This window comes from Giraffa tippelskirchi, chromosome 1 (genome assembly GCF_054371585.1).
Source record: "Giraffa tippelskirchi isolate mGirTip1 chromosome 1, T2T-mGirTip1v1.2.pri, whole genome shotgun sequence".
Taxonomy (NCBI): Eukaryota; Metazoa; Chordata; class Mammalia; order Artiodactyla; family Giraffidae; genus Giraffa; species Giraffa tippelskirchi.
In genome coordinates, this window is record NC_137275.1 from 45507144 (window position 1) to 45525680 (window position 18537).

Here is an 18537-nt window from a genome sequence, read left to right on the forward strand (position 1 = left end):
AACAGTCACAGTGCAGCTTTTGGAGGAGAGAGGTCCAACATGAGAAATTAAGACAGAGTAAGTGGTTCCCATATCAATTAAGAAACCAATTTTCTGTCATGTCAAGGACTACCCAAGGCTCCTTGATGGAGATATACTTCTCATTGGTGGGTGGGGGTTACCCACCAGAATCCCCGGGCCACCTCAGTCATCCAACATGGCCATCTCAGGAGCAGGATCCCCCTTCTCCTACAGGACTGAGGGCAGTTGCTCTTCCAATGAACTCTTTGTTTGCAAGTTGGGCACGGTCTTGGGGGCTCTTTCTGGCAATCCAGGCCCAGTGGCCAGTTGACTTACATTTGTAATGTTGCTCCTTGTTGGTCTTACCTCCAGATGGATAGTTGGACCTTCTCAGACCCCTTGGGTTGGCCTAAGGTCACAGGCATGGCTGACAGCAATGGCTATCAGTTATACATGAGCCCTGGCCTGTCTTTTCTCACACTGGGTCCTCTCTTCTCCTGAGCTTGGTCTCTATTATTAAATACTCAAAGGCCACATCTAGGAGTGGGGCATGGGTGTTTGTGAGCCAAATTGTAACTTTAGGAGTTTCCATCTAATATCAAGGGCAGACTGGCTAGGCTGTCCCAGCGGGGACTGACCTTCAGAGTCGGAGGGATCTTTACTGGTATCTTTCCTAAATGTCTCCATAAGCCGCCTGTGAAGAAGGAGTGGATTTCCCTTTTCTTCCTGGGTCACTCCTTATCCCTTTTCCTAGTTAACTGACTTTTTGATATACTTTCTCATCCTTTCTAATTGGATCATGTGCTTCTGGGAATTATAATTCCAAGAGGGTTCCTGATTTGAGACTGCATCTCCACTTGTAGCATTGTGTTCAGGTTGATTTCCGGCAAGCTGGTCAGCACGCCCCTGAGCTACTATCCAGACTCTCTGTTTTCCTCAGGAGTATAGCAGGTAGATAGAACTCTTTGCACATCCTTCCAAGTTCAATTATAGACCAGAATGAGGGCATGAAACCCTTCAGCAAATTTACTAGGGTCTTCAGAAAATCTACCCAGTTCCTGTTTGCACTGGGCTAACTCGGTTAAAGAGAAGGGTACAAGTATTCTGATTGTCCCTTCACCATTTGCCACTTCCCTAAGATAGTACAATTTCTCTGGTCCTGGGCAATAGGAAGCTCCACTGCGTCTTACCCCAGAAGGACTAGTCTCTGTTTCTTGAGGTAACAGAGGGTAAGGAGAGACATAGGGAGGTGGAGTTTGAGGGACATAGGGAGGTGGAGTTTGGAATTGGTCAGAGGGGCCCGGAGAAGTAGATGGCTCTGGACAAGTAGGTGGCTCGGGAGAGGTAGGAATACTGTCAGGAGCAGGGAGAGCTCAGTTGCCCTGCTGAGAGACAGGAGAGCTTAGAAGGGGATCATCCAAAATGTTGGGAGAGTCTTCTGGTTGTCCAGGTTTTAAATGACAATAGCCGTATAGGGTGGGATTTTTGTAAAGGAGCATGAAGGCCTGAACATAGGGAATCTCACTCCACTTTCCCATCCTGCAGCATTAAAGATCCAGTTGCAGAATGGCATTATACTTTAGAAACTCATATTCAGATCATTTTTCTCTGTTCCCCAAATTATACAAAGGCCAGGCACTGCTATAGTAGAACTGAAGTTCCTCCCTTTTTAATCCTTCAATTTCAAAGAATTTCCAATTCTTAAGGATACACTCCAGAGGTGTTTCTTCTGGCTTAGAAGGGGGTTCTCCATGTAGTACTCTGCAACCAATAACAAGAGAGCACTCCTAAAATGGAATCCTAGAAGCATTGACCAGGAAACCTGAAGGGGTTTAGGGTGCCCCCCAAATTCCCTTTGAACCCGATTGGGTTTCAAGCATCCTCTATGCGCCAGTTGACTTCTGATCAGACGTCTCACACCCTCCTTGTGACCTTGCACTAGGTGCCTGCCCCAGTACAGCCAGAGAAGTGTTTTTGAACCAGTCCAGATATGTTTCCAGGACTTTCCTGAAGAGGGATCCCTTGTCTGTAGAGCTTATGCCCTCCAGTTTAGGAGTGTATTTCTTGAGACTAAGCATCCACAAAGTATAATTTGGGCTTCTGGTTAGCTGCCAGCCCAATAGGCTGTCTGTAGCAATGTGGAGGCTGCCAAGGCTTGGAGTGAAGGGGATCCGATAGATGCAAAGAGGAACCCTTGGAAAACTTGGAACTAGACGTATGAGAAACATGCTCGCTAGCCCAAAACCAAAGGATGGACTTGGACACACAAAACACAGTGAAAGCAAGACTTTTAATGACTGTCGGGTAAGATCAAGTGTCTGGTGAGCAGGCACACCCAGGACAGTCACAGCAAGCAATTTATTCTCTAGCGTGCAAGTCCCTCCCCCAGTTCCTCATTGGCTGAGTACTATGGGTTGAACAATCTTCCCAGAGGTTGCCTAAGTTTATTCCCTTCCTCCTTATGGGCTGGCCCCTCACTGACATCTTGTTTTCCTTTTTCCCATGCAGTTATTCCTGTTCTTATGTTTTGAATTCACCAATAGAATGAGCCCACCTCAAACCCTAGGCATCCCACCTTCCCTTTGTTTGCCCAGACTTTCCAGTTTTGTAACTCCTACGGTTGCTACAACAGCAAAGTCATTATTCAAGCTAGTTATTAATAGTTCCTCATTCTTAAGTTAGTGTTTATTCTTGAAAATAGACCATTAAACATGAATGTTTCTTATGGGCATTCGGAAGATGGCATGGGGTTCAAGGCTTGAGAGCCAGGGCAGGAGGCAGAGAAATTCTCATAGTAGATTTCAGGGCGTAGAGTGAGGTGAGAGACTAGACAGCAGAAGGACTCAAAATGCCCCCTACATTGTAAGGTGGGTTCTTAACCACTGGAATAGCAAGGAAGCCCAAGGCCAGTCATTTTGATTTGCCCAATTCACAGTCCATAGCTGGTATAGCTCAGGATCCTCCCATGTGTGTGCACGCACCTCTTAGCCAAGATGGATTCTATCTCAAAGGCCTGTGAGTAGCCTTGTATTAGCATCATTCCCCTTTGACCGCCAAGGAGCCTTCTGCACATGTGTGGTCAGGGAGGTCTCCTGACTTCAAGAATGAGAAATATTTTGTCTGGGCAGGGCCCAGCCTCCTCCCTTAATTGTCTTGCTATTCTTGTCTTGGAATTTTGGGTGAATCTCCAACAAATTTACCTGCTCCCCACCGTGATGGGGGTGGGGTTGATCACCACTAACTATAAAGGAGTCTGGAAAATGCTGTCTAGCTATGAGCCCAGAAAGGAAAGTGAAAAAGGAATTCATGGGGCCTGGACTCCATCTTAGGCCTGTTCATGCTGATCATGTTCGGCCACCTCTCTAATGAACTCTGAACTCTGTGCTTAGTGCCTGTGGAAACGACAATAGAAGGATAAGACCCACTCCGGACAGGGGAATCTTGAAGATTGTATTCAGGTTACTCACCACACTCTGTGCTTAGTGCCTGTGGAAACGACAATAGAAGGATAAGACCCCTTCAGGACAGGGGAATTTTGAAGATTGTATTCAGGTTACTCATCACCTAAGAGAAAACATACACTAATCCCCCTACCTCCAGACAAGTCATAGATTTTTTTCTGTCACCTCGGGCTTATTGATAATTGATTGTTTGAACATGGGGTTATTGTGATTGTATTTACCTTTCCTTTGTTTACGTAAGTCACAAAAAATTGGGGTGGTGGGTTCAGACACATACACATGGGGTATAAAAGATTTTCACAAATGCTGGTTGGGGTCCTTGGCTAAGAGGAGACTCTGCCTTGGGCCCGCCGGTGTAATAAACTGCACTTCACTATCTGCATCATCCTTCTGAGTGAGCTTGTTTCCCGGAGCGCGTGGCTATAACAAAAGAAACCAAGTCTTGGTGAGCAGCTGTCCATTTCTGCCATAAAAACCTACCTTATACATCCTGTGGGCCTTGTGCTAAGCTTGTTTGGCAATTACATCAATTACCTCTCCATCCTGAGATCATTGCCTTTGCTAGGTTTTCTCTGGGGGTTCCTTCATAGCTCAGTTGGTAAAGAATCTGCCTGCAATGCAGTAGATCCCAGTTCAATCCCTCAGTCAGGAAGATCTGCTGGAGAAGGGATAGGCTACTCATTCCAGTATTTTTGGGCCTCCTTTGTGACTCAGCTGGTAAAGAATCTGCCTGCAATGTGGGAGACCTGAGTTCAATCCCTGGGTTGGGAAGATCCCCTGAAGAAGGGAAAGGCTACCTACTCCAGTATTCTGGCCTGGAGAATTCCACGGACTGTATAGTCCATGGGGTCGCAAAGAGTCAGACACGACTGAGCAACTTTCAATTCACTGATTCAGATTTTCTCATTCTGACTTTTTTTCCGACTGCAGAAACAAGAAACGTACTCAGGATGTAAAGGGCAATCTCATCAGAGGTTTTTTTCCCCCTCCCTTTTTACAAAGGGGGAAAAGAAATGCAAGAAAGCAAAATGGCTGTCTGAGGAGGCCTTACAGATAGCTGGGAAGAGAAGAGTAGCAAAAAGCAAAGGAGAAAAGGAAAGATATTCCCATCTCAATGCAGAGTTCCAAAGAATAGCAAGGAGAGATAAGAAAGACTTCCTCAGCGATCGGTGCAAAGAAATAGAGGAAAACAACAGATTGGGAAAGACTAGAGATCTCTTCAAGAAAATCAGAGATATCAAAGGAACATTTCATGCAAAGATGGGCTCGATAAAGGACAGAAATGGTATGGACCTAACAGAAGCAGAAGATATTAAGAAGAGATGGCAAGAATACACAGAAGAACTGTACAAAAAACATCTTCACGACCCAGATAATCATGATGGTGTGATCACTCACCTAGAGCCAGACATCCTGGAATGTGAAGTCAAGTGGGCCTTGGAAAGCATCACTACGAACAAAGCTAGTGGAGGTGATGGAATTCCAGTTGAGCTATTTCAAATCCTCAAAGGTGATGCTGTGAAAGTGCTGCACTCGATATGCCAGCAAATTTGGAAAACTCAGCAGTGGCCACAGGACTGGAAAAGGTCAGTTTTCGTTCCAATCCCAAAGAAAGGCAATGCCAAAGAATGCTCAAACTACCGCACAATTGCACTCATCTCACATGCTAGTAAAGTAATGCTCAAAATTCTCCAAGCCAGGCTTCAGCAATACGTGAACCGTGAACTTGCATATGTTCAAGCTGGTTTTAGAAAAGGCAGAGAAACCAGAGATCAAATTGCCAATATCCGCTGGATCATCGAAAAAGCAAGAGAGTTCCAGAAAAACATCTATTTCTGCTTTATTGACTATGCCAAAGCCTTTGACTGTGTGGATCACAATAAACTGTGGAAAATTCTGAAAGAGATGGGAATACCAGACCATCTGACCTGTCTCTTGAGAAACCTGTATGCAGGTCAAGAAGCAACAGTTAGAACTGGACATGCAACAACAGACTGGTTCCAAAGAGGAAAAGGAGTACGTCAAGGCTGTATATTGTCACCCTGCTTATTTAACTTATATGCAGAGTACATCATGAGAAACGCTGGGCTGGAAGAAACACAAGCTGGAATCAAGATTGCCGGGAGAAATATCAATAACCTCAGATATGCGGATGACACCACCCTTATGGCAGAGAGTGAAGAAGAACTAAAGAGCCTCTTGATAAAGGTGAAGGAGGAGAGTGAAAAAGTTGACTTAAAGCTCAACGTTCAGAAAACTAAGATCATGGCATCTGGTCCCATCACTCCATGGGAAATAGATGGGGAAACAGTGGAAACAGTGTCAGACTTTATTTTTTTGGGCTCCAGAATCACTGCTGATGGTGACTGCAGCCATGAAATTAAGAGACGCTTACTCCTTGGAAGGAAGGTTATGGCCAACCTAGACAGCATATTTAAAAGCAGAGACATTACTTTGCCAACAAAAGTCTGTCTAGTCAAGGTTATGGTTTTTCCAGTGGTCATGTATGGATGTGAGAGTTGGACAGTGAAGAAAGCTGAGCGCCGCAGAATTGATGCTTTTGAGCTGTGGTGTTGGAGAAGTCTCTTGAGAGTCCCTTGGACTGCAAGGAGATCCAATCAATCCATCCTAAAAGAGATCAATCCTGGGTGTTCATTGGAAGGTCTGATGTTGAAGCTGAAACTCCAATACTTTGGCCACCTCATGCGAAGGGTTGACTCATTGGAAAAGACCCTGATGCTGGGTAGGATTGGGGGTGGGAGGAGAAGGGGACGACAGAGGATGAGATGGTTGGATGGCATCACCGACTCGATGAACATGGGTTTGGGTAGACTCCAGGAGTTGGTGATGGACAGAGAGGCCTGGCGTGCTGCAATTCATGGGGTCGCAAAGAGTCGGACACAACTGAGCGACTGAACTGAACTGAATGTTTTAGTTTATAATAATTATTATGATTTATCATTTTGTCCCTTGGTGGCACATGGCAAGAAATTTTATGATTCCAGATCCTTTCCTTTGTACCTTGTAAGTTTGAATTATATTGTCCCTATAGTCAGTTAACTATGAAGTTGCTTTTAAGTTATTTCCCAAATATCACAAGTCAAATAGAATGAATTTTTAATTACCTTGTTCTTCATTGAATGTCATTGCTATTTAAATAGTTACTGTATATGATTTTTTACTCATCACATATAGGATATGAATTACTTGTATAACTGTTAATAGCATCATCCAGTTTACCCTGCTCTGTGAATGCACCCATTATATGTAAATTCATTGCTACTACCTCTGTTTTTGTGTTTACAATCTGCCTGGTTTAAATTTCATTTCAAAGGCCGTGGCCTTTTCATTTTTGTCGGAGTCTGTTCTAGGACTTCAACTTGCCATTTGCATTCTTACTCTGCATAGAAATGAATGAAGCCCATTATGGCACTGCCTACTGCTTCCTTCTGCCTCTCCTATTTCTTGCAGCATGAGCACATCAAGTTCAGTGAGAACATGTTGAGACTATTTTTCTTTTTATCAGAAGACAAGAATCTCTACTAAGAGATAGTACTTTTATGGTATAATAAAGATGTTCTGATCTAGCAAAAAACAGAAGTGTTTTTCTTTGAAGAAGTGAAATAAGGAGAAACCACCCATGTTACTTCAGGCTCTCAATTATGCTCATAATTTTTTTCAAAAAAAGATTATTCTCTGACTTTAGGATAAGCTCAGCTCCTGTTTTACATTGACAAGTGTTTATTTCTCAGTCGAATCATGTGTCCACAGTGGGTTTACTGCACCTGTCCTCCATCATCGTGCATCTGGGACTCAAGCTTAGGAGCAGCACCTACCTGCAGGTCTCTTGGGAGGACCACATCACTTCCACCTACACTGGCCAAGCCAGTCTCAATGGGGCAGAGTCTGCTCGAGGAGGTTTTTGGATAATAATGCAGTCTATTACAATTCTCTTTTTTTTTTAAAAAAAAAAGAAGATACATATAGTTCGGTTAGTTGTTTAATTTTAGTTAGTCTTTGATTAGTAGCTATTTAATTATCTTTGTTTCCCTGCTTTTTCTACCTAATACATTATGAATATTTTCTCATGTTGATAAAGTGTCTTGTGCACAGTAACTATTAACAGCTGGTTAATACTCCGTAGCATGGTTATATCTAATTTACTTAACGTTCCTCTTTTGATATTTAAGTGGCTTTGTTTAGGGTAACATTCAAATGGACAGACTCAACACCTAGAAATCATGAACAACTTTTTTTTTCATACAGTCTGTTCAAAACAGAGAGGTTATTAGGAGGTTGGGATTAACACACAATACTACTATATATAAAATAGATATAAAATAGACCTACCATATATGTCCTTGGTGGATACTCAGTGTTTTATAAGAACCTATAAGGGAAAAGAATCTGACAAAGAACGTATACATAGATACATACATAAGTGAAAATGAAAAGTCACTCAGTCATGTCCGACTCTTTGCAACCCCATGGACTGTAGACTGCCAGGCTCCTCTGTCCATGGAATTCTCCAGGCAAGAATACTGGAGTGGGTAGCCGGTCCCTTCTCCAGGGGATCTTCCCAACCCAGGGATCCAACCCAGGTCTCCCTCATTGCAGGCAGATTCTTTACTGTCTGAGTTACTAGGGAAGCTCAAGAATACTGGAATGGGTAGCCTATCCCTTCTCCAGGGTATCTTCCCGACTCAGGGATCGAACCGGGGTCCCCTGCATTGCAGGAGGATTCTTTATTGGCTGAACTACCAGGGATATATGCATATGTATCACTGAATCACTGTGCTGTATATATACATACATATATATATATATATATATATATGTATACCTGAAACTTGTACAACTTTGTAAATCAACTATACTTCAATTTAAAAAATAAAATTAGAAAAAATAGATATCAAAAAAAAGAGAGAGAGGTTACTTGTCTTTGATAAATGGAAAAAGTAATGAACTTCTCTAAGAAGGTGGTGGGTTTCAGCTCTGTTTTAGCCAAGTCTCAAGGCACTGGGTTTTGCTTGCGATTATCAGACTTTAGACTTCCTATGAGGAAATGGAGGAGTACCCTTTGCCTGCCTTTCTCCACAGATAAGTGTCTTTTCTTGAATGGAAGCTAACTATGGCAGAGAAGGTTAACCATCTACCAAACGTCCCTGCTGGTCCTCCCTGTCACGCAGTAGAGTTGCTGCTGGAAAGGCGCTGCCAGCCAGCGGCTATGTTTCTCAGCTCCACTGCCATCTTCATGGAATCTTGAGTGACTAGTTGTCACCAGTAGAAGGTGACCAAGTGATACGTGTCACTGCCAGACAAGGAGATTAGAAAGCGTTATTCCTCCTGTCTCTCCCTTTCTGCTTGTGATAAGGAGGCCTGAGGGAAAGGCTGAGACACCAGAAGAAGGGGGCCTACGTCCTTGAATCGCTGCAAAGAGGAGAGCCAGCCCTTTGACTGGGACTCGGGTCTCAGGCTGCTGTGTGTGACTGAGCCATAGTTGTGTTGGGGCTTTTTCATTACTGAACTAACATTGCCCTGACCAAGACATCCCATCCAGTGCTTTCCCCAGAGGCTAAGGGGTAAACAAATTAAAGGGAATACCTTACAGATGTAAAGAACACACTTTTGGACTCTGTGGGAGAAGGTGAGGGTAGGATGATTTGAGAGAATAACACTGAAACATGTATATTATCATATGTGAAATAGATCACCAGGCCAGGTTCGATGCATGAGACAGGGTGCTCAGGGCCAGTGCACTGGGATGACCCTGAGGGATGGGATGGGGAGGGAGATGGGAGGGGGGTTCAAGATGGGAAACACATGTACACCCATGGCTGATTCATGTGAATGTATGGGAAAAACCACCACAGTATTGTAAAGGAATTAGCCTCCAATTAAAATAAATTAAAAAAATAATAAAGGGAATACCTTTCAGCAGTCATCCTATGCCCCTCTGGGCACAGGAAAGAGAGAAAGAAGAATATTCAAGTTACAAAATGTGAATGTTGTGCTCAAAATAATTTCTCCTCTAGAAATTGTTATGCTGCCTTGAATGAATATTTGTTTAGTAAACACCACCTAGGGGGCGTCAGTACAGGCAGGGAGCCTATCTGCTCAACTCCCAGAGTCCTTTTTCAGATTTTAAACTCAGTTTAGGTGAAATACCACATTCTTTTGAACTGGCAAAGTGAGGAGCATAATACAACTGTTAAGAGGGGACCTCACACCAGTCAGAATGGTCATCTCCGAAAAGTCTACAATAATAGAGGCTGGAGAGGGTGGGGAGAAAGGGAACCCTCCTAGACTATTGATGGGAATGTAAATTGGTGCAACTTCTGTGAGAACAGTGTGGAAGTTGCTAAAAAAACTGAAAATAGAGTTACAGTATGATCCTGCAATCCCACTCTTGGGCATACATCTTGAGAAAACTCTAATTTGAAAAGTTACATCCACCTCAATGTTCAGAGCAGCACCAGTTACAATAGCCAAGACATGAAGCAACGTAAATGTCCACTGACAGATGAATGGATAAAGAAAATGTGGTATGTATTGATATGTACAATGGAATACTACTCAGCCGTAAGAACGAAAGAAATAATGCCATCTGCAGAAACATGGATGGACTTGGAATATAAGTGAAATAAATCAGATAGAGAAAGACAAATATATATGATATTACTTATAAAATACAACACAAATGAACCTATCTGTGAAACAAACAGACTCACAGACATAAAGAACAGACTTGTGTTGCCAAGCAGGGAGGGGGAGGGGGAAGGGATGGATTGGGAGTTTGGGATTAGCAGATATAAGCTATTACATACAGAATAAACAACAAGGTCCAACTGTATGGCACAGGGAACTATATTCAATATTTTGTAATAACCTATAATGGAAAAGAATCTATAATTGAGAAGAATCTGCTCATGCTCTAATCTGAACAGGCTGCTTCCCAGGCTGGCTGCACGCCTGTTGTCCTGGAGCTTCCCTTCAGTCCCACTTGAGAAATGCTTTCTCCTGTCTCCTGTGTTGGACTCTGCATTGCCAGGACCATGTCTTCCTCTTAACTGGTTTACTCCCGTGACTTCCTAAAAAAGAGTACATTGCTGTTGTTGTTTAGTCCCTAAATCATGTCCAACTCTCTGCAACCCCATGAACTGCAGCCTGCCAGGCTCCTCCGTCCATGGGATTTCCCAGGCAAGAATACTGGAGTAGCTTGCCATTTCCTCCTCCAGGGGATCTTCCCACCTGAGGAATGAACCAGGGTCTCTTGCATTGCGGACAGATTCTTTATCACTGAGCCACCAGGAAGTTGGTTATTTTTTCCTTTTTTGAGGATTTACCTGCAAATATCATTGTCTTACCTTGTCAGTACAATCCATTGAGATTGAGAAATTATTAGAATAGGAAACATTTTTTTTTCCAATCTTTTATCCCAAGCTTTGATCAAGTCTGACAGAAATTCTAAAATAACAGTGGCTTGAACAAGATTCAGGCTTTGTCTCTCTCTTAATAATGTTAGCATATGTAACCCTGGGCTGGGTTTCCCTGGTGGCTCAGTGATAAAGAATCTGCCTGCCGGTGCAGGAGACATGAGTTCGATCCCTGGGCCAGGAAGATCCCACATGCTGCAGAGCAACTAAGCCCAACTGACACAACTATGGATCCTATGCTCCAGAGCCTGGGAACCGCAGCTACTGGGGCCACGAGCTGTAGAGCCTGCACTCCGCAAGAGAAGCCACCGTGATGAGAAGCTCATGCAACACAACTAGACAGTAGCCCAAGCTTTCCAGAACTAGAGAAAAACCTTCACAGCAACGAAGACTCAGCACAGCCATAAATAAATAACTAAATAAAATTTTAATAAAATGATCCTAGGCGGTTATGATAGTCCCACAGATGCAAATGTTCCAAAATGGAAGGTGGTGATGGTTACACAACTCTGAACACCCCAAAAGCCAGTGAATGGTGTAAATAGGTGAATTTCATAGCATGTGAACTATATCTCAACAATGCTGCTTTTAAAAACTATTTAAAGTTGTAGAATTGCCATCCGTACCTATAACATAGTTAAGAAGGGATTCCCCTTATATCTAGTTGAAGCTGATTTAACTTGGGGTCCTGTGACAGCGGTGACCAAGATGATATATGTCATAGGGCTTCTCTGGTAGCTGTCGGTAAAGAGTCCACCTGCAGTACAAGAAACCCAGGTTCGATCTCTGGGTTGGGAAGATCCCCTGGAGAAGGAAATGACAACCCACTCCAATATTCTTGCCTGGAGATTCCCATGGGCAGAGAAGTCTGGCGGGCCACAGTCCATGGGGTCACAAGAGTAGAACATGACTTAGTGACTAAGCCACCACCGCAGAAGACAGGCAAGCTGTGTCCCTGCCGTAGCGGAGTAGGAAGTGCCTGTTTTGAGACAAAAACAATCACTGTGTCCTGGGCTACAGGGGTTTCCCGAAGAGGTGAAAGGGAATCAATCCAAAGTAAAGAAGATCTGCTTGAGTGAACATTTTCAATACAGTGAAAACAGAGTAAGAACACCTTGAGAAACACTGAGTTCACGTTCTCATATAAGCACTAGATTCTTTTTCATTTAGACTTATAAACTTGGCACAAGTTAAACACAAAAGGGCTTATAGAAGACAGGCCTGGACATTTGCAGAGACATGGATAGACCTAGAGACTGTCATACAGAATGAAGTAAGAGAAAAACAAATATCGTATAATATCACTAATATGTAGAATCTAGAAAAATGGTACAGATGAACTTATTTGCAAAGCAGAAATAGAGACACGGATGTAGAGAACAAACTTATGGATACTAAAGGGGGAAGGGGGAGGTGGGATGAATTGGGAGATTGGGACTGAAGTATATACACTACTATAAAATAGATAAGTAATGAGAACTTACTGTATAGCACAGGGAATTCTACTCAGTGCTCTGTGGTGACCTAAATGGGAAGGAAATTCGAAAAGGAAGGGTTATATGTGTATGTATAAGTTATTCACTTTGCTATACAGTAGAAAGTAACACATTCGTAAAGCAATTATAATGCAATAAAAAAATTTTTTTTAAAAAGACTTGTAAAATCAAGAATCATTCATAAGTTTCTTGGATTTATACATTTTTACTTATGTATTTTCACACTTCCTGGGAACCCTCTGTGTGGCAGGCTGAGTGCACAGAGAGAGGTGAACAAGACATAGTCCCAGCAAGGAGGAGCTCTTGACCCAGGGGTGGAGTCTGAAGTGCTCCAATAATCTCAACCCAGCATGAAAAGTATATGTGAAGTTCTGAATTGGTGCTGGAGTCCTGCAGGAGGGAGTTGGTTCAGCAGCCTGAGTTTCCTGGGGGCCTGGGGGCCCTGGTAGTATGGTCTGTTTACTCACAGCTACAGCTATTGTGGGGCTTGTTAATCTGCCTCATGCATGTGTGCCCCCTTGAATCTGACTCTTTGAGACTCCATAGACTGTAGCCCACCAGCCTCCTCTGTCCATGGAATTTTCCAGGCAAGAACATGAGTGGGTTGCCACTCGCTTCTCCAGGGGATCTTCCCGACCCAGGGATCAAACCCGAGTCTCCTGTGTCTCCTACATTGACAGGCAGATTCTTTACCACTGAGCCACCTGGGAAGCCCATCGGAGGATATAGAGACTCAGAAATTTAATATTGCACATCTTTTCAAAGCATTAAGTTTACCTCCATGCGTGCTAAGTCTCATCAGTTGTGTCTGACTCTTTGCGACCCCATGGACTGTAGCCCACCAAGCTCCTCTGTCCATGGGATTCTCCAGCCAAGAATACTGGAGTGGGTTGCTGTTTCCTCCTCTGGGGGATCTTCCCAAGCCAGGGATCAAACCCGCATCTCTAATGTCTCCTGCATTGGCAAGTGGGTTCTTTACCACTAGAACCACCTGGGAAGCCCATAAGTTTACCTAGAGTAAGCAATTCATAACATTTTCATGTTAAAACAAATAGAGGTAAGCTACAGACAGTGCTGTAAAATGCATACAAATTTTAGGATAAAGCTTTGCAGGCTCTTGGTAGACTTCTTTATCTCTTGCAGGATCCAGGAGGAATTAGTTCCTTCTCTTCTGCCATTAATTGAATATCAGTTGTTAAATAAGTATTGTTGCTGGCCAAACTCTTGGCTTTCTCTGCCCACCAAAGCTGAATCAAAAAAATACGAAGACAGAGTTTGGAGGAAATAGAAAGATGGCTTTAATTCTCAGCCGGCAGAGAGAACACAAGGCTGATGCCTCAAGAACTGTGCTCCCTGCTGCATGAGGATTCTAAGGGCTTATATAAGCCAAAGGCTCACAGTCAGGAGTCAGTGATGAGGAACAAGGTGATTGGATCTTGATTTCTTCCTCTTGCATTGTTTCAAAGACAGTCATAAACTGGCGTCAGTAACCCAGTAATTGAGTCTGGCAGTTTGGTGGTGGCTCTTTGGCTCTTTTTCTGATATGTAACTACAAGAGGGTGTTGCAAGGGTAGACACAAGATAGGGGGTGTATTTAGCATAGAGTCAAAGGGAAAAATGTCAATTGTAGCACCTGTAGAGTTAGGAGGCAGAAAAGCAAACCTAGCTACAGACATGCAGAGTTAAGAGCAGTTAAAGTAAAAAAAAAACTAGGAATGTTCAGACCTGCTCACTGTTCTCTTTATCTTCTCTGTTCTCAGGAAACAGAAAGAAAAAAAGTCCTCTTTTTTTCTTTTCATTGCAACAGTATCTTAGAAGATACAAAATACATACCCCTCCAAAAGTACATAATCTGAACTGAAACAAGATACATGAACAAATGAATCAAGTAGATACCTAGAGGTGTGTCTCTTTTGAGAAGTATAAGAGACTGCTTCTGTATCTGTGAGTTCACTGCACATTAGACTCTTGCCATGACAGAACTATGAGAAGCCAATTCACGGTCCCCACTAGAGAAACCTGGAGAAAAAAAATTAAATTCTGCTGGTGACTCACTAAGGAAACCGATTCAGAAACAGTAAAGGAGGGGTCTTTCTTACACAGAGCAAAAGCTAAGATGATCAAGGCAAGTGGGTTTGGGAGGATGGAGAAGATTACAAGGGGCAGGAACTGGGAGAAGGCCATCCAGGAAAATGCAGTGACGTCCAGAAAAGAGACAAAGTCAGGAAAACTGAAGCTGTGTTGGAGGTTCAGGTGAACTCAGAAGTTTCACCAAATATGACAGCATGGTCTAATGAAGGGACCTTGAAGCCAAGGACAAAGAATGTGAAATGTACCTCCTACTTAGGACATGCTCAAGTGAAGCTTGCTGACTTTACACAAACAGGACGAGGCAGGTATGATGATGATACACTCCACAGCACCCTGGCAAGTGAAAACGAGTTCAGCTCCAGTGTCAGCTTGCAATGTTTCCAGTTTGGCTCCTCCTCCTCTTCCTTCACCTCCCTGTCCTCTCCCATTCTAACAGGCATTAAAAAGACCTTTTGCAACACCACCCACACCATTGTATGCAGTTAAGCCAGGAGTAGTCCTGTGAGATGATTCATCCAGAGGTGGAATAACCTATGCTGGTAGATTAAGTGGGAAAGGGTTGGGATCACCCTGTTTGGGGTGTGAGTTGACCCGCAACTTTCTAATGTGTACATCTTCATAGTTACTAGATCGTCCTGGGAAGGAACTGATTAGTTTCATCTTAATTAGTCCCCTGTGCAAGATTTGAGGGAGTCAGCCACAGGCAGGCCTAGAAAACCACAGGCCTCACCCCACTGGGCAGAGTTTTTACTGGGTAGTTAATTGCAGAATAGGACAGGTAATTTCTGCAGCCACCTCAGAAAGAAAAGGAGGAGGACGGTGTGAGGGTTGTATACCAGCAATTCCTTCCCAAACGACCAGCATCTCCTGGCAGCAGATTGGAGCAAGGTGGCAAAAGAGGACAGGTGTGTTATCCTAAAATGTGTCCCTAGAGGCCAAGACATCTCCCCCATATATGGCATCACTAACCATGTGTGCACTGGGTTTTCTATATGATGGGGACCTTGCTAAGGCCAAATTGAAACAAGAGGTCCGTTGAGCAAAAGTGCTCAGTTATTCCAGCAGATCCCCTGTCCAGTGACAGAAGCCACAAGTGCACCTTTTTGTCCTGGAAAGAATCAGTTGATCAGCCCCTTTTATTAGGTGGTGCACAAGTAATCGTGGTTTTACATTGTTGAACTTTGCCATTTGATATTGGAATACATGCTAAATAAATGGGTTATGCTATACATCATTTTAATGCATATTTCTCACTTTACGTTTTTTGCTACTGACATTACTTGTGGTTTACTTTATTTTAGACTATAGACATGATGTTAGACAAAAAGCAAACTTGAGTGTTTTTTTTAATTCGAGTTCAAGATGGGTCAAAGGAGTGGAGACAACTTGCAACATCACCAACACATTTGGCCCAGGAGCTGCTAACAAAGGTACAGTGCAGCAGTGGTTCAAGAAGTTTTGTCAAGGAGACGAGAGACTTGAAGATGAGGAGAGTAGTGGCCGTCCATCGGAAGCTGACAAAGACCAATTGAGAGTCATCATCAAAGCTGATCATTTTACAACTGCACAAGAAGTTGCCAAAAAAAAAAACCACCTCAATGTCAACCCTTCTACAGTCATTCAGCACTTGAAGCAAATTGGAAAGGTGCAAAAGCTCGGTAAGTGGGTGCCTCATGAGCTGACCACAAACCAAAAAAATCGTCATTTTGAAGTGTCATCTTCTCTTATTCTAGGCAACAACAACGAGTCATTTTCAATCGACTTGCGATGTGTGATGAAAAGTGGACTTTACACAACAACCGGCGATGACCAGCTCAGCTGTTGAACCAAGAAGAAGCTGCAGAGCACTTCCCAAAGCCAAACTTGCACCAAAAAAAGGTCATGGTCGCTGTTTGGTGGTCTGCTGTGCTCTGATCCACCACAGTTTTCTGAATCCTGGCGAAACCATTACATCTGAGAAGTGTGCTCAGCAAATTGATGAGCTGCACCAAAAACTGCAGCACCTGCAGCCAGCATTGGTCAACAGAGAGGGCGCAATTCATCTCCACGGCAAAACCCAACCACACATCACACAACCAATGCGTCAAAAGTTGAACGAATTAGGCTATGAAGGTTTGCCTCACCCTCCGTATTCACCTGACTTCTCACCAACTGACTGCCACTTCTTCAAGCATCTCCACAACGTTTGCAGGGAAAACCCTTCCATAACCACAGGAGGCAGAATGCTTTCCAAGTGTTCGCTGAATCCTGAAACGTGGGTTTTTACACTACAGGAATAAACAAACACTTCTCATTGGCAAAAATGTGTTGATTATAATGGTTTCTATTTTAATTAATAAAGATGTGTTTGAGCCTAGTCATAATGATTTAAAATTCAGTCTGAAACTGCACTTACTTCTGTACCAACCTAATACTTATGAGATAGATGCAAGGAGGCATTAAGAGGAGGGCAGAGGGTGTATCAGAAGGAATCCTGGCATCGATCCTCCTGGAGGTCTCTAGTATGCAAAGCTGGTTGCTGGAGAGGAATGGAAGGAATTTGCATAAGGACCCCAGAGCCTTCTGAGAGAGAATGAGTTGGAATCCCAACATTTTGGGCCTCAATACCTGTTTTCAGAAATCTGAAGTCTTGCAAACTGGCTGCCCAGATGAATATATTATCAATCTTTCCAAAAAAAAAAATACAAAAGTTGAGAATACAAAGCAGATTATAGCAACAACACTTTTATTTTCTATTTAAATTATTTTAAAAACAATACTTTTTCCTGAAAATATTTCTTCATTTAGTATCCACCTTCCTAAAATATCCACCTTCCTTCCTAGAAGGTGGTACATTTTCAACAATAAAAAAGGAAGTCTAATGACCCAGTAATGCTCTGCCTGAGAATATATACATATAAAATTAAACTGACAATATTAAATCAGTGGTAATCACCATAGAACTGGGCTAAGTAAATTGTATACTACAACAGAAAAATGTGGGTTCTAAGTCAATTAATACTATATATGATATAATATTTGCAATATAATAATCTAGTGAGAGCAAACATTTAGTCCATTTATGAAAAACAGAAGTTTCTAGCCTAATAGCACACAAGAAATAGTCACACTAATTACAGCTAATTACTGCATGTGTGCAAGTTCTTTTTTTTTAAAGGTCTGGGTTTGCAATGGCTTGTGGCTCCTTCCTGTGCTTCTCTCTCTTGCTCAGGCCTGTGGATGACGGGCAAGTATCCTGGTCTTCATATTGTCAGGAAGCTCAGTTGCCACCAGCAAGACTGGAAATGACTTGATAAACAGGACGTGCATGCTAAGTTGCTTCAGTCATGTCCAACTCTTCGTGACCCTATAAACTGTAGCCTACCAGGCTCCTCTGTCTATGGGATTCTCCAGGCAAGAATACTGGGGTGGGTTGCCATGCCCTCCTCCAGGGAATTTTCCCCACTCAAGAATCCAACCCTGCATTGCTCCTGCATTGACAAGAGAGTTCTTTACCACTAGCACCCACCTGGGAAGCCCCAGTAAACAGTACAAGAAAGCCCATTTGTGCATAACTCTGACAGCCAACTTTTGGAGGTGCTTCTCATGCCAAGGGAATTGTGCTTGAAAAAGTAGGAGTTGAAGCCAAAGAGCCAAATTCTGCCATCAGGAAGTGTGTCAGGGTTCAGTAATCAGAAATGGAAAAAAAAAAAAATCACAACCTTTGTACCCAATGATGGCTATTTGAATTTTATTGAGGAAAATGATGAAGTTCTGGTTGCTGGATTTGGTTGCAAAGGTCATGCGGTTGGTGACATTCCTGGAGTCCAGTTTCAGGTTGTCAAACTGGCCAGTATCTCTCTTTGGCCTTATACAAAGGCTAGAAGGAAAGGCCAAGAACCTAAGTTTGATGGTGAGCATGATAGTAATACATTTTCATATGCCTCCTGAAAATTTTAATAGTAAAAATGGTCTGATTTGCTTTCTTTATGCAATCATCCTAGTGTCTAATATGTACATCAAGTTCATGGAGTTTTAGAATTAAAAGGGATCTTAGAAACAAATGTCAAACAG

The 18537-nt window shown here is 43.0% G+C and overlaps 1 pseudogene; it reads left to right on the forward strand.

Annotated features, from left to right (window-relative positions):
- Nucleotides 1-2178: 2178 nt before the first annotated feature.
- Nucleotides 2179-16820, forward strand: LOC145515490 (histone-lysine N-methyltransferase SETMAR pseudogene; annotated as a pseudogene).
- Nucleotides 16821-18537: the final 1717 nt, after the last annotated feature.